We start from the raw sequence: 12,474 nt of genomic DNA on the forward strand, positions 1-12,474 counted from the left end.
TGTCCACTCTGGTATTCCACACTATTGGGACATTCCAGAGCGAAATTAGTGACAGGTTGGGTATATCTCAGCCGCATCCTGCCACAAGTGATCGAGACAATTCTACACGTATTGTCCACGAGATACATTAGTTTCCCATTTACAGCCGACGAACAGGTGAGTTAGTCCGCTCATTTAATTTCCCAGGGGTCATAGGTGCAGTTGACTGCACACATGTTGCCTTACGTGCACCGTCTGTAGATTAACATGTATATGTTAACAGGATGAATTTCCGTTTATTGAATGTTCAGATCATCTGCGATGCCCGTATGCAACTACTCAATGTATGCTCCAAGTGGCCAGGGTCTCCGCATGACTCATTCATTCTGCGCCACAGCAAAGTAGGCCTGCGTTTTGAAGCTGGTGAGAGTGAAGGCAAAATAATGTAACATAACGGTTTTACCCTATTAGGTGACCGGGGCTATCCACTGAAAACGTGGCTTCTCACTCCCTTTGCCGATCCCCGAACAGCAGAGGAAATGTGCTACTATTTGGCGCATGGCAGAACAAGGTCGGTTGTGGAGCGCACCAATGGACAGCTGAAGTGCAGGTAGAGATTTATAGATCACAGGTGCGTAAGTTACAAATGGGCTTTTTAGAACCTGCTTAAGCAAGGTGTTTTATGCTCAGTATCTTTTATGAATTGAACTTAAGCACACCGTCGGAAATTATCTTACGACTAAGTTCAAGTATAAATCCAAGAACATTTTTATAAATGAGGCCCCTGGACAGGAGCAATTCATCATGCAATGCTTCTGAATGAGGAGATACTCAGAGGGCTTATCACTAAACCCTATCCTTAAAGACAGTGGAGTCTTTGTTTAAGTACACAGGTTTCTGTGTATCATGTTTTGTATAAGAAGAAAGTCAGTCACATCTCCTGACCTATATGGATGGGTGAACTTGACCTCCAGGCAGTGTATCAAACGTATATCACATCTTTTTATTTTGCCTTGTGATCCATTTCACTCCTAGTCTGTGAAAAGGAGAGGTCACAGTCTCACAACTCTTACCTTGGTGCTTAACTTCCCTGCCAACTCTCTCTCCACATCTAGAGGAGGGTTTTCAGCAAGAACAGCTTTTTAGTTTTTTTTTAGTTGCCCCTCCACATTTACAGTTTAGTTTTTTTCAGTAAGAAAGGCTTACATTTTTTGTCTGTCGAGTTAAGGCAGACTGGATCTACTTAAGGAGGCTTTTGGTCCTAGACTTGGCGCTCGGGTACCGCTTGCCTTACGGTAGCAGAGAGAACGGTCTATGACTTGGGTGACTGGATGATACCCAACTTGTGCAGTGAGGCAAGGAAGAGCGCATGCCTTTTTTTGCGACTTTTCAAATCATAGTCGCACACCTCATGTAGCCTAGGCAATAGGTCTATATGTTTGACAAGGTTTGTATCTATTTCACTTGAATAATGTTTACATATATTGCATTACTCATCTCATATGTATATACTGTATTTTATACCATCTGTTGCATCTTGCCTATGCCGCTCTGTCATTCCTCATCCATATATTTATATGTATATATTCGTATTCCATTCCTTTACTTAGATTTGTGTGTATTAGGTAGTTGTTGTGGAATTGTTAGATTACAGTACATGTTAGATATTGCTGCACTGTCGGAACTACAAGCACAAGCATTTCGCTACACTCGCAATAACATCTGCTAACCATGTGTATGTGACCAATAAAATTTGATTTGATGTGTCTGTCTTCATTCACTTGTAGCCTACTTCTTAGCTGAAATGCCTGTGAGATGGACCGATCACGTGACCGGCATTGGCTACATCTGAAGGAGCCATGTGAGTGAGAGGTGCTTCGGAGCGAGGTAAGCCGGGAGAAGGGATTTATAATTATTATATTCAGCCCAAGGGCACAACAGCCACCTTGGCCGCAAAAGGCATCACTTATTTTAGGGGGCATTATGGCCACACAAGGGGGATGCTGCTGGGAAATTTGAGGCCTGGTTAGAATATTATCAAGTGCTTGTCAAATTGTGAATGAGAGACAGATGAAGTGTGTGCAGCTTGCGACTTTTTTCAAATCATCATTAGAGTCCCATCATGCAGCCATAGAATGTATCAAAAGTCAAATATATAGCCCAACGTTTGTATCACAACTAAAGTTGAATAAATAACTATAAATTAATCTTAAAGGAGGACCAGTTTCTTTGTTAACCGCTCAACACAGAAAAGCCGCATGTGCGCACTTCCTTTGAAATCATTTGGAGAAAATATCCTTTCTATTTTATTAAACTATGTTCAGTTGTATTCTTCATACTATAAAATTATTTCAAAAATGTTGTCACCGAATTCTAAGCAAATCTTGCCTGCTAAATGAACAGGTGTAGCCCACAGCCATAGCCATATCAGGGCCTAACATAAGGACAACTCAGAGAATGCTATTCTGTTATTCTGAAATAGACTACATTTTATTCATATCATGTTTCTTTAGAACTGTCTAAAATAAATATTGGATTTATTGTGATGGTGTAGGCTGTATTAAATTGATTTATTTAATACAGCCTGCATATTTTAAACTTTTTAAAATGTAGATGTTCCAAAGGTCTGATTCAGTGGCTTGTACGCTATATGTGGAAGCCAGGAGATGCTAAACATGTTTGTTAATTAACGGTCAAATACCGAGAGACTGGCAGTTATTTGCATGACAATCGCCAGTGGACATAATATTAGAGAGAGCGAGAGAATTGATTGCAAGATCAATCTCTTATCTCTTCCACAAAACCAAAACACACACACACGATGACAGAAAGATGAAATGCTATGATTTCAACAGAAAGTACAATCAGATTAATTGCTAATTTAAGAGGGGAATGACTTTGAACTACAGAGGAAAAACAGAGATTTAACTATTAACCATCAATATAAATAATCAAAAGTGACATGCAGCTTAACAATACAGGTAATTGACTCTTTGATAATAAATAATACACCCACTATACAGGAAATCCTCCCATGGCCTCCCAAATCAGTTTTCTAAATATACATTACTTACTAATATAGTTATAATTAGCTGCTATACATAACAAGAGTTCATTAACTTTTGTTTTTAAGTGGATGAAATCATTTAGCTTTGAAATCCTCTGGCTATTCATTATAATGCCACGAAGATGACTGTGAGAGTCCTGGAGGCTGGGGCTGCAGAGCCACGGCGGTGGCTAGGGACAGACGGTGATTATAGGCCATAAGTAACAGGTGGTGGTGGCAGTAATCAGGCCCCATGCGGCACACTGTCAGTGTGTCCAGTGGGCATGGTGTTAACACATTTACAGCTCCCCTGGGCAACATTTGGCCCATTTGAGGGCCTGCGTAAAAGCCTGTGGTGACAGGTCACCTTGGTAGAGGGTGGCACTGAGGCAGCAGCAGGGCATTCTGCCAGGTCACATGGGACTGTTTGTGGACAGACACATCAAGACACTGCCTCAGTCTCAAGACGCTGTAGAAGAGAGAATGGTGAAACGTGGCAGCATGGAGGTGTTACATTATCATGACTTCTTCATTACCAATAAAGAACAGTTGATGAACACAGAGCGTTGAATTATACTAAATATGTGACTTTGAAAAAATACAAGTTTGAGTCCAACTTTGATCATTATGATCATAGCACAAAGCAATGAAAAAGATGATATATGCAGAGAACATAAAAGGCTCTAATCTTGGCTCATTGACATCAAGATTAAAACAGTGTCTCTGAAATGAGAGACAAATGAAAGCAGACACCTTCAAGTTCAAACACATAACAGAGCCTCAGGCAAATGAATGAACCCTTTGATCCCTTCTCATCTTAATAAAGCAAATACTTGGCCTGCTTAGAACTTTGTTTCCCTGGCAATACTTGCCTGGCTACCCAAACGCCATGCCACGTCATCGGACATTAGTTTCTTCTCCGCAATGAGTCTGGATCTGAGTACATCCCCTACGATTTACAGAATGGAAATATGTTCTAGACCATCTCATTGGTGCCAGAAACAGATGGTTTGGGCCAGAGCCAAAACACACGTGGGTAAAGTAACATTTAGAAAATGTGTCCATGGCTTTGATACTCTGATTGGTTAGAGATGATCAAATCACTGATCACTTTGTTTTGTACAACACCCCTTATTTTGACATCACCACAAACGACTTCAATGATGGCCATCTCAAACTGAAGTATGTAGCGATAGATAGAGCAGCGGAAGAATTCAGTTTGAGTCTTCAGGCAATTGCAAAACTGTGTCTTAGAATAGATGTGTATGTAACCTACTGTCTTCCTAAATATACAGTATCTATAAACATATTCGTTTCTAAGATGACTAAATGAACTCCTCTCACATTACTGAATTTCAATGAGTACAGTCTTTGTCTCTGGAAAGTCACTTGGTCCTGACGATGATGATGACGATGATGAAGGAGCAAGTTGAAAGATACACTTCTGTGGCAGAGGTTTTTACAAGATTGTTTGGCCTTTGATGTCTTGTCTTATGTACGCTTCATGAAGAAAGATAATTTGTCATATTAATGTGATGAGTTTATTTCGCTTGAACTGGCTGGAATTCCTGAGTGGCGCAGTGGTCTAAGACACTGCATCTCATTGCAAGATGCGTCACTGCAGTATCTGGTTCGATCCAGGCTGCATCACATCCGGCCGTGATTGGGAGTCCCATAGGGCGGCGCACAATTGGTCCAGTGTCACCGGGGTAGACCGTCATTGTAAATAAGAATTTGTTCTTAACTGACTTGCCTAGTTAAAAAAAGGTTAAATTAATCAAATTCATGGCTATATAACCAGCAGGCACATGACCAACTGTCCAAATCTGTTTTGGGTTTTCACCTCTACAAAGATATCAATGGACTCAACCAGAGTACACAATTTGCCCATCAAACAATTCAGACGTCCATAAATACACAGCACACTCAGAAATTAGAGCATAGTAAATGGAATAACTGTGGTGTTTCTAGATGTTACTGTATTAGAGTGTATACAGAAGTGTATATAGCCAAGTTATCATTACTCATTGTGTATTTATTCCTCATGTTATTATTTATCTATTATTTCAGTTTAAAAAAAAGTTCTCTCTGCATTGTTGGGAAAAGACCAGTAAGTAAGCATGTCACTGTTAGTCTACATCTGTTGTTTACGAAGCATGTGACAAATAAAATGTGATTTGACCATATTAAAATAGATTTAGCTAAATGTCATCAGGACGTTGTGCTGTAGAAAGACGTCATGTCCCTGTTCAGCTCCAAATCTATCATTAGGAGCAGTAAGCAGAGGAGCACAGGGGCCTACAGTCCAGCAGGCACCTCTCAACTCTCAGTTAAATGAAAACAACTATTCCATTTTTTTTATTATCATAAATGACCCAATGAAATTAATACGACACAATTTCACTCTTCATACTGTACTGTACGCAGTAATAATCGACTCTGCCTGGAAAACACAAAGCACATTTAAACTATGAGCAGCCCTATCCCTCCCAGTGTACCTCTGCCCCATATACTTACACTCTGTCGTATCCTCAATCATTCCATCTTCACCTCCACCCTGACATACAGTACATTTTCTGCCAAAGCAGAGGTGGAAGTTACAGTACCAATGTATGGAACAGATTTAGTCCTCATGATATATTGTGTATCATCTCCACTTTCCCCCTTGTGATGATCACAGGAAGTGGATCATTCCTTTTCTCTACGTCTCCCAGTGGCCAGGGGGAGGGGGCATAAATCTCTCTCCTTCAGAGAGTGCACACTATTGAACGCATACTGTCCAAATCAGGTTAGATAGAGAACTGAGCCACGGAGGAGGCAATAGCGCAGGCGCAAACTCTGGACTCAATCTCGCTCACTCACTGGCCCTCCCTCCTTCTCTGCCAAACCAACAGAATGTAGTGTAAGGCAGATACAGAACATGTTGTGTTTTGACACACTGACCAACATATTAGTCAGAATGTATGTGTGATAGGGTTTTGGAGCAGTTACCAGGATCTGTTTTGTGATGTCACAGGAGTACTGTACTGTATCCTCACCATACTGTTCTGTATCTGGCAGAGAGCAGACACCACTCTGAATAGGACTAGTCAGTAAATCTAACGAAGTGGGACTAACTCAAGTGTAACCATGCTTTCATAATGTTGTAGAGGATTTCAGTGGAAGATGCTGGGGAAAGAAATAAGGAAGCATTTAAAGTAACTGTCCAGTGAAAATCTCTCTTTTTCAAACACCCCACCTCAAACTTGTATTTATCTCAAAGAGACAGTTTCAAAATTGCTTGCTATTTTCTCATAGAGGATGATCAAATCAAATAAAATTGTATTAGTCACATGCGCCAAATACAACAGGTGTAGACCTTACAGTGAAATGCTTACTTACGAGGCCCTAACCAACAATGCAGTTAAAAAAAATGTGGATCAGAATAAGAGATAAAAGTAACAAGTAATTAAAGAGCAGCAGTAAAATAACAATTGCAAGACTATATACAGGGGGGTACCGATACAGAGTCAATGTGCAGGCGCACCGGTTAGTTGAAGTAGCATGTACATGTAGGTAGAGTTATTAAAGTGAATATGCGTAGATGACAACAGAGAGTAGCAGTGGTATAAAGAGGGTTGGGGGAAGGGGGGGGAGAGCACTGCACATAGTCTGGGTAGCCATTTGACTAGATGTTCAGGAGTCTTATGGCTTGGGGGTAGAAGCTGTTTAGAAGCCTCTTGGACCTTGACTTGGCGCTCCGGTACCTCTTGCTGTGCGGTAGCAGAGAGAACAGTCTATGACTTGGGTGGCTGGAGTCTTTGACAATGTTTAGGGCCTTCCTCTGACACCGCCTGGTATAGAGGTCCTGGATGGCAGGAAGCTTGGCCCCAGTGATATACTGGGCCGTTCGCACTACCCTCTGTAGTGCTTTGCGGTTGGAGGCCGAGCAGCTGCCATACCAGGCAGTGATGCAATCAGTCAGGATGCTCTCGATGGTGCAGCTGTAGAACATTTTGAGGATCTGAGGACCCATGCCAAATCTTTTCAGTCTCCTAAGGGGGAATAGGTTTTGTCGTGCCCTCTTCACGACTGTATTGGTGTGCTTGGACCATGTTAGTTTGTTAGTGATGTGGAAACCAAGGAACTTGAAGCTCTCAACCTGCTCCACTGCAGCCCAGTCTATTAGAATGGAGGCGTGCTCGGTCCTCTTTTTAATGATGTCATCCTCCTGAGGAGTATGAGCTGGCCAATCAGCGGTTTGCTCTCATTAATATATTTGTATTACCGGTAAACGCCCACACCATTCCATATGCACTTATTTACATGTGAGCAAAATAGATACTAGTTTGCAAACACACTGATTTACTGATTGTGCATCTGGATTTGGAGTGTGTTGGGCTACAAATGAGTCCCTCTTGTCTCTGTTCAGATAATTACAATCATCATTAGTGTTAGCCATTGCTGCACACTCAACAACTGTTCCATGGTGACAGAAAAGACAGATAAAACTGTGTTATACTGTACCTGGAGTTAATGTCACCTTTCAGTGAATGGATAATGTCCTTTTATCTATTGCTCACAAGATAATTCATTGTATATTGTGTACTTCAAATCATGGGGACAATAAATATATTCTAGGATTAACAATTATGTTTTGTATATCTTTTGTTTCGACACCCTCAGATTAGAGATAATTTACTCCAGTCCAGTGATCTTTATCGAGTCTACCCCATATACGGACCAGGGAACTGAGCTCAACACAGTGACACAGTTACTAAATAGCTACAGTCCCTCCAGGTCCCTGCACTCCAGAGAACAGTCTCCTGGATATTGTTCAGGTATTGTGATTGGCAGCAGAACCTGAGGTGAGATCCACTGGTGATTATTGGTCTTGATCTGAAACTCCTACACCTGACTCAGAGAGAGAGAGAAGAGAGAGATATGTCCTGATGCCAACCACTTACCTTACTCACTGTAATCTGATTAATCAGACCAAACGAGCAAGTGGCTCATTCTCGCACGCACGCACACACGCGCACACACGCACACAAGACAAATTCAGTAGATAATGAGGGAAGAGTACAGTAGACCAGGAGTACTCAAATACTATTTGAGAAGGTCCGGTCACACAAATTACCTATGTGGCAAGGGTCCGGATGAATATTGTCATTTATCACCTCAACCCATGTACTGTACTGTTGAAAACAAAGCACCACAAAGTGTGAGAGAGAGGCCCCAGATTTCACTTGGTTTTTCCACAGCCCTTCAGTGGCTCATAAAAGTCTGAACAAGGAAGGAACTCTGGGATTTCATGGCAAGCTGAAACAAGGCTCAGCCTTGGGGGAGAAAAAACTACAACCTGCCACACTCTTCTTCATCCATGAGGGTCAGAATAAAAAAAGACAGACAAATAGATAATTGAAGTCAAGGCAACATTTGAAGTACATAAAGTAGCAGAACAGAAAAGCTCAACACATGTCTTTGGTTATCTGAAGTCACCGACTGGGGATTATTCCAAGGTGGTCCGCATCGTATTCATCATCTCTGCTGTCATTTTAGCAGTGAATTTTAACAGTGATATTCTGGCGCAAATTCCCAAAAAATAGCATTATTGAGAAAGACAATTAATCCTCAGTCAAAGTTTATCTACTGTACCTACATTCACCATATGTACCACCATACATTATCTGGAGCTGGTCACTAACACATGGCAACAGAGTGCTCCTAATATTTGGTATCTAACTCCAAGAAGTGTAGTAGTTGGAGATGGGTCTGCCCCTGGACGGCAGGCGTGCAGGCAGGCAGGCAGCGCTAGAGTAGTTTGAGATAGACAATTAGGCACGCAGGCAGGCCAAGGCCTTGGGTGGGTGGTGTGGAGGTGTGACAGGACAGAACAGGATAGGGGGTGGATGAAGTCCCTGGGAACCCTGTTTTGAGAGGATGACAGCTCTATAAGTCAACCTCTGATAAACCAGTCAGGAGTGACAACCTCCGGGCCCCAGCCAGCGCACTGTCCGTCCTTCTTAGATAAACCCAGACAGGCCATCCATCAGCCCAGAGAGCTGGACCAGCCGGCCTGAATGGACAGGCTCAATGGCCAACCACTCCAGGAATGCATGGAACCTCTCACTCTCAAGAGGCAGGAGCAAGGGGAACAAAGATGGCAGCACACTCTGTTGAGAATCACCCATGCAGATTAGTGAAGAGTGGGGGTGTGAGATGAACCCAGTTATGTTAAGAGGACAAAGAGGAGAAATACTGTGTCTCGTGGAGAAGGCTGAAGACGAGGGTTGACAATGGCAGAGCCACAACAGATCTCCTGTGAATGAGACCACCACCAGCTCAGACAGCAGACAAACACTGACAACCACGTTGTAATGAGAATGTGATAAGCCCTGATAAACAGTTATGGCCACACTAAATATTCCACATGTGAAGTCTATGATACTACAGGCAAAACCAATGTCATGAATTTGCTCTGTTTTCATAAATATACGATACCCTTCAACAGTGCTCATTCTGTAAATATACAGTCAAAAGTTTGGACACACCTACTCATTCAAGGGTTTTTCTTTAGTTTTAGTATACATTGTAGAATAATAGTGAAAACATCCAAACTATGAAATAACACATATGGAATCATGTAGTAACCAAAAAAGTGTTAAAAGAATATTTTTGTTTCTTCAAAGCAGCCAACCTTTGCTTTGATGACAGCTTTGCACACTCTTGGCATTCTCTCAACCAGCTTCACCTGGAGTGCTTTTCCAACAGTCTTGAAGGGTTTCCCACATATGCTGAGCACTTGTTGGTTGCTTTTCCTTCACTCTGCGGTCCAACTCATCCCAAACCATCTCAATTGGGTTGAGGTCGGGTGATTGTGGAGGCCAGGTCATCTGATGCAGCACTCCATCACTCCCCTCCTTGGTTAAATAGCCCTTACACAGCCTGGATGAGTGTTTTGGGTCAGTGTCCTGTTGAAAAACAAATGATAAGCGCAAACCAGATGGGATGGCGTATCACTGCAGAATGCTGTGGTTGCCATGCTGGTTAAGTGTGCCTTGAATTCTAAATAAATCACAGACATTGTCACGAGCAATGCACCCCCATACCATAACACCTCCTCCTCCATGCTTCATGGTGGGAACCACACATGCAGAGATCATCCGTTCACCTACTCTGTGTCTCACAAAGACATGGCTGTTGGAACCAAAAATCTCAAATTTTGACATATCAGACCAAAGGACAGATTTCCACCTGTCTAATGTCCATTGTTCATGTTTCTTGGCCCAAGCAAGTCTCTTCTTATTATTGGTGTCCTTTAGTAGTGGTTTCTTTGCAGCAATTCAACCATGAAGGCCTGATTCATGCAGTTTCCTCTGAACAGTTGATGTTGAGATGTGTCTGTTTCTTGAACTCTGTGAAGCATTTTTTTGGGCTGCAATTTCTGTGGCTGGTAACTCTAATGAACTTATCCTCTGCAGCAGAGGTAACTCTGGGTCTTCTTTTCCTCCTCATGAGAGCCAGTTTCATCATAGCACTTTATGGTTTTTGCGACTGCACTTGAAGAAACTTTCAAAAGTTCTTGAAATGTTTCGTATTGACTGACCTTCATGTCTTAAAGGATTGTCATTTTGCTTTGCTTATTTGAGCTGTTCTTGGACTTGGTCTTTTACCAAATAGGGCTATCTTCTGTATATCACCCCTACCTTGTCACAACACAACTGATTGGCTTAAACGCACTAGTGTCACGGTTGTCTTCGTCTTCCGACGATATAACGAAATCATCGTCGGTGAAGGTAGACCAATACGCAGCAGGTACGTGTATGCTCATTTTTAGATTTATTAACTTTCAAAATAACACTCCAAAACAAACAAACCACGAAAACGAACGAACAACAAAACAGTCTGGCAAAGCCTAGGGCTGAACACAGAACAATCACCCACAAATCACAAACACAAACACACCCTTATATATGGGACTCTCAATCAAAGGCAGATAGACAACACCTGCCTTCAACTGAGAGTCCCAAACCCCAATTAACCAAACATAGACATACACTCACTAGACTCCACATAGAACTACCTAGACATAAACCAAAACCCCGGAAATACTAAATCAAACACTCTTAATCAAACACACCACCCTGAACCACATAAAACAAATACCCTCTGTCACGCCCTGACCAAACTACAAAACAATTAACCTTATATACTGGCCAGGACGTGACAGTACCCCCCCCTTAAAGGTGCTACCCCAGAAGCACCTTAACAAAAAAAAAAAATACCCCCAAACAATACCCAAAAGAAAAATTCCCCCTTACTAAAGGGAGGGAAGGGAGGGTGGCTGCCGTCAACGACGGCACTGTGCTACACCCCCCCTCCCCAACCCACCTATATTGGAGGCGGCTCAGGTTCTGGCCGTTCCAGGCAGTCTGGGCAGTCTGGCAGTTCGGGGCAGTCTGGCGGCTCGGGGCAGTCTGGGCAGTCTGGCAGCTCGGGGCAGTCTGGGCAGTCTGGCAGCTCGGGACAGTCTGGGCAGTCTGGCAGCTCGGGACAGTCTGGGCAGTCTGGCAACTCGGGACAGTCTGGGCAGTCTGGCCACTCGGGACAGTCTGGGCAGTCTGGCCACTCCGGCAGGTCAGGGCAGTCTGGCCACTCCGGCAGGTCAGGGCAGTCTGGCCACTCCGGCAGGTCAGGGCAGTCTGGCCACTCCGGCAGTTCAGGGCAGTCTGGCCACTCCGGCAGTTCAGGGCAGTCTGGCCACTCCGGCAGTTCAGGGCAGTCTGGCCACTCCGGCAGTTCAGCGCAGTCTGGCCACTCCGGCAGTTCAGCGCAGTCTGGCCACTCCGGCAGTTCAGCGCAGTCTGACCACTCCGGCAGTTCAGCGCAGTCTGACCACTCCGGCGACTGTTGACTGGCGGGCAGCTCCGACGACTGTTGACTGACGGGCAGCTCCGACGACTGTTGACTGACGGGCAGCTCCGACGATTGTTGACTGACGGGCAGCTCCGACGACTGTTGACTGGCGGGCAGCTCCGACGACTGTTGACTGGCGGGCAGCTCCGACGACTGTTGACTGGCGAGGCTGGGTTTACGCACTTGCCGTTTAGTGCGGGGAGCGGGAACAGGACGAGTCGGACTGGGTGGACGCACTTCCGGGTCCGCACGAGAGACAGGAGCTGGAAACCCAGGGCTATGGAGGCGCACAGCCGGTCTTGATCTTACCTCCTGCACAACCCGCCTTGGCTGGATGGAACTAGTAGCCCTGTACGAGCGGGGTGCTCGTACAGGGCAGACTGGGCTGTGCAGGGGCCTGATGGTAGCCGTGCGTAGAGCGGGAGTTGGGTAGCCTGGTCCTCGGAGGCGTACCGGCGACCAGATGCGCTGCGCAGGCATCCTCCTACCAGGCTGGATGCCCGCTCTAGCACGGCACCTACGAAGGGCTGGAATAACTCGCACCGGACTGT

This window comes from Salmo trutta, chromosome 14 (genome assembly GCF_901001165.1).
Source record: "Salmo trutta chromosome 14, fSalTru1.1, whole genome shotgun sequence".
Taxonomy (NCBI): Eukaryota; Metazoa; Chordata; class Actinopteri; order Salmoniformes; family Salmonidae; genus Salmo; species Salmo trutta.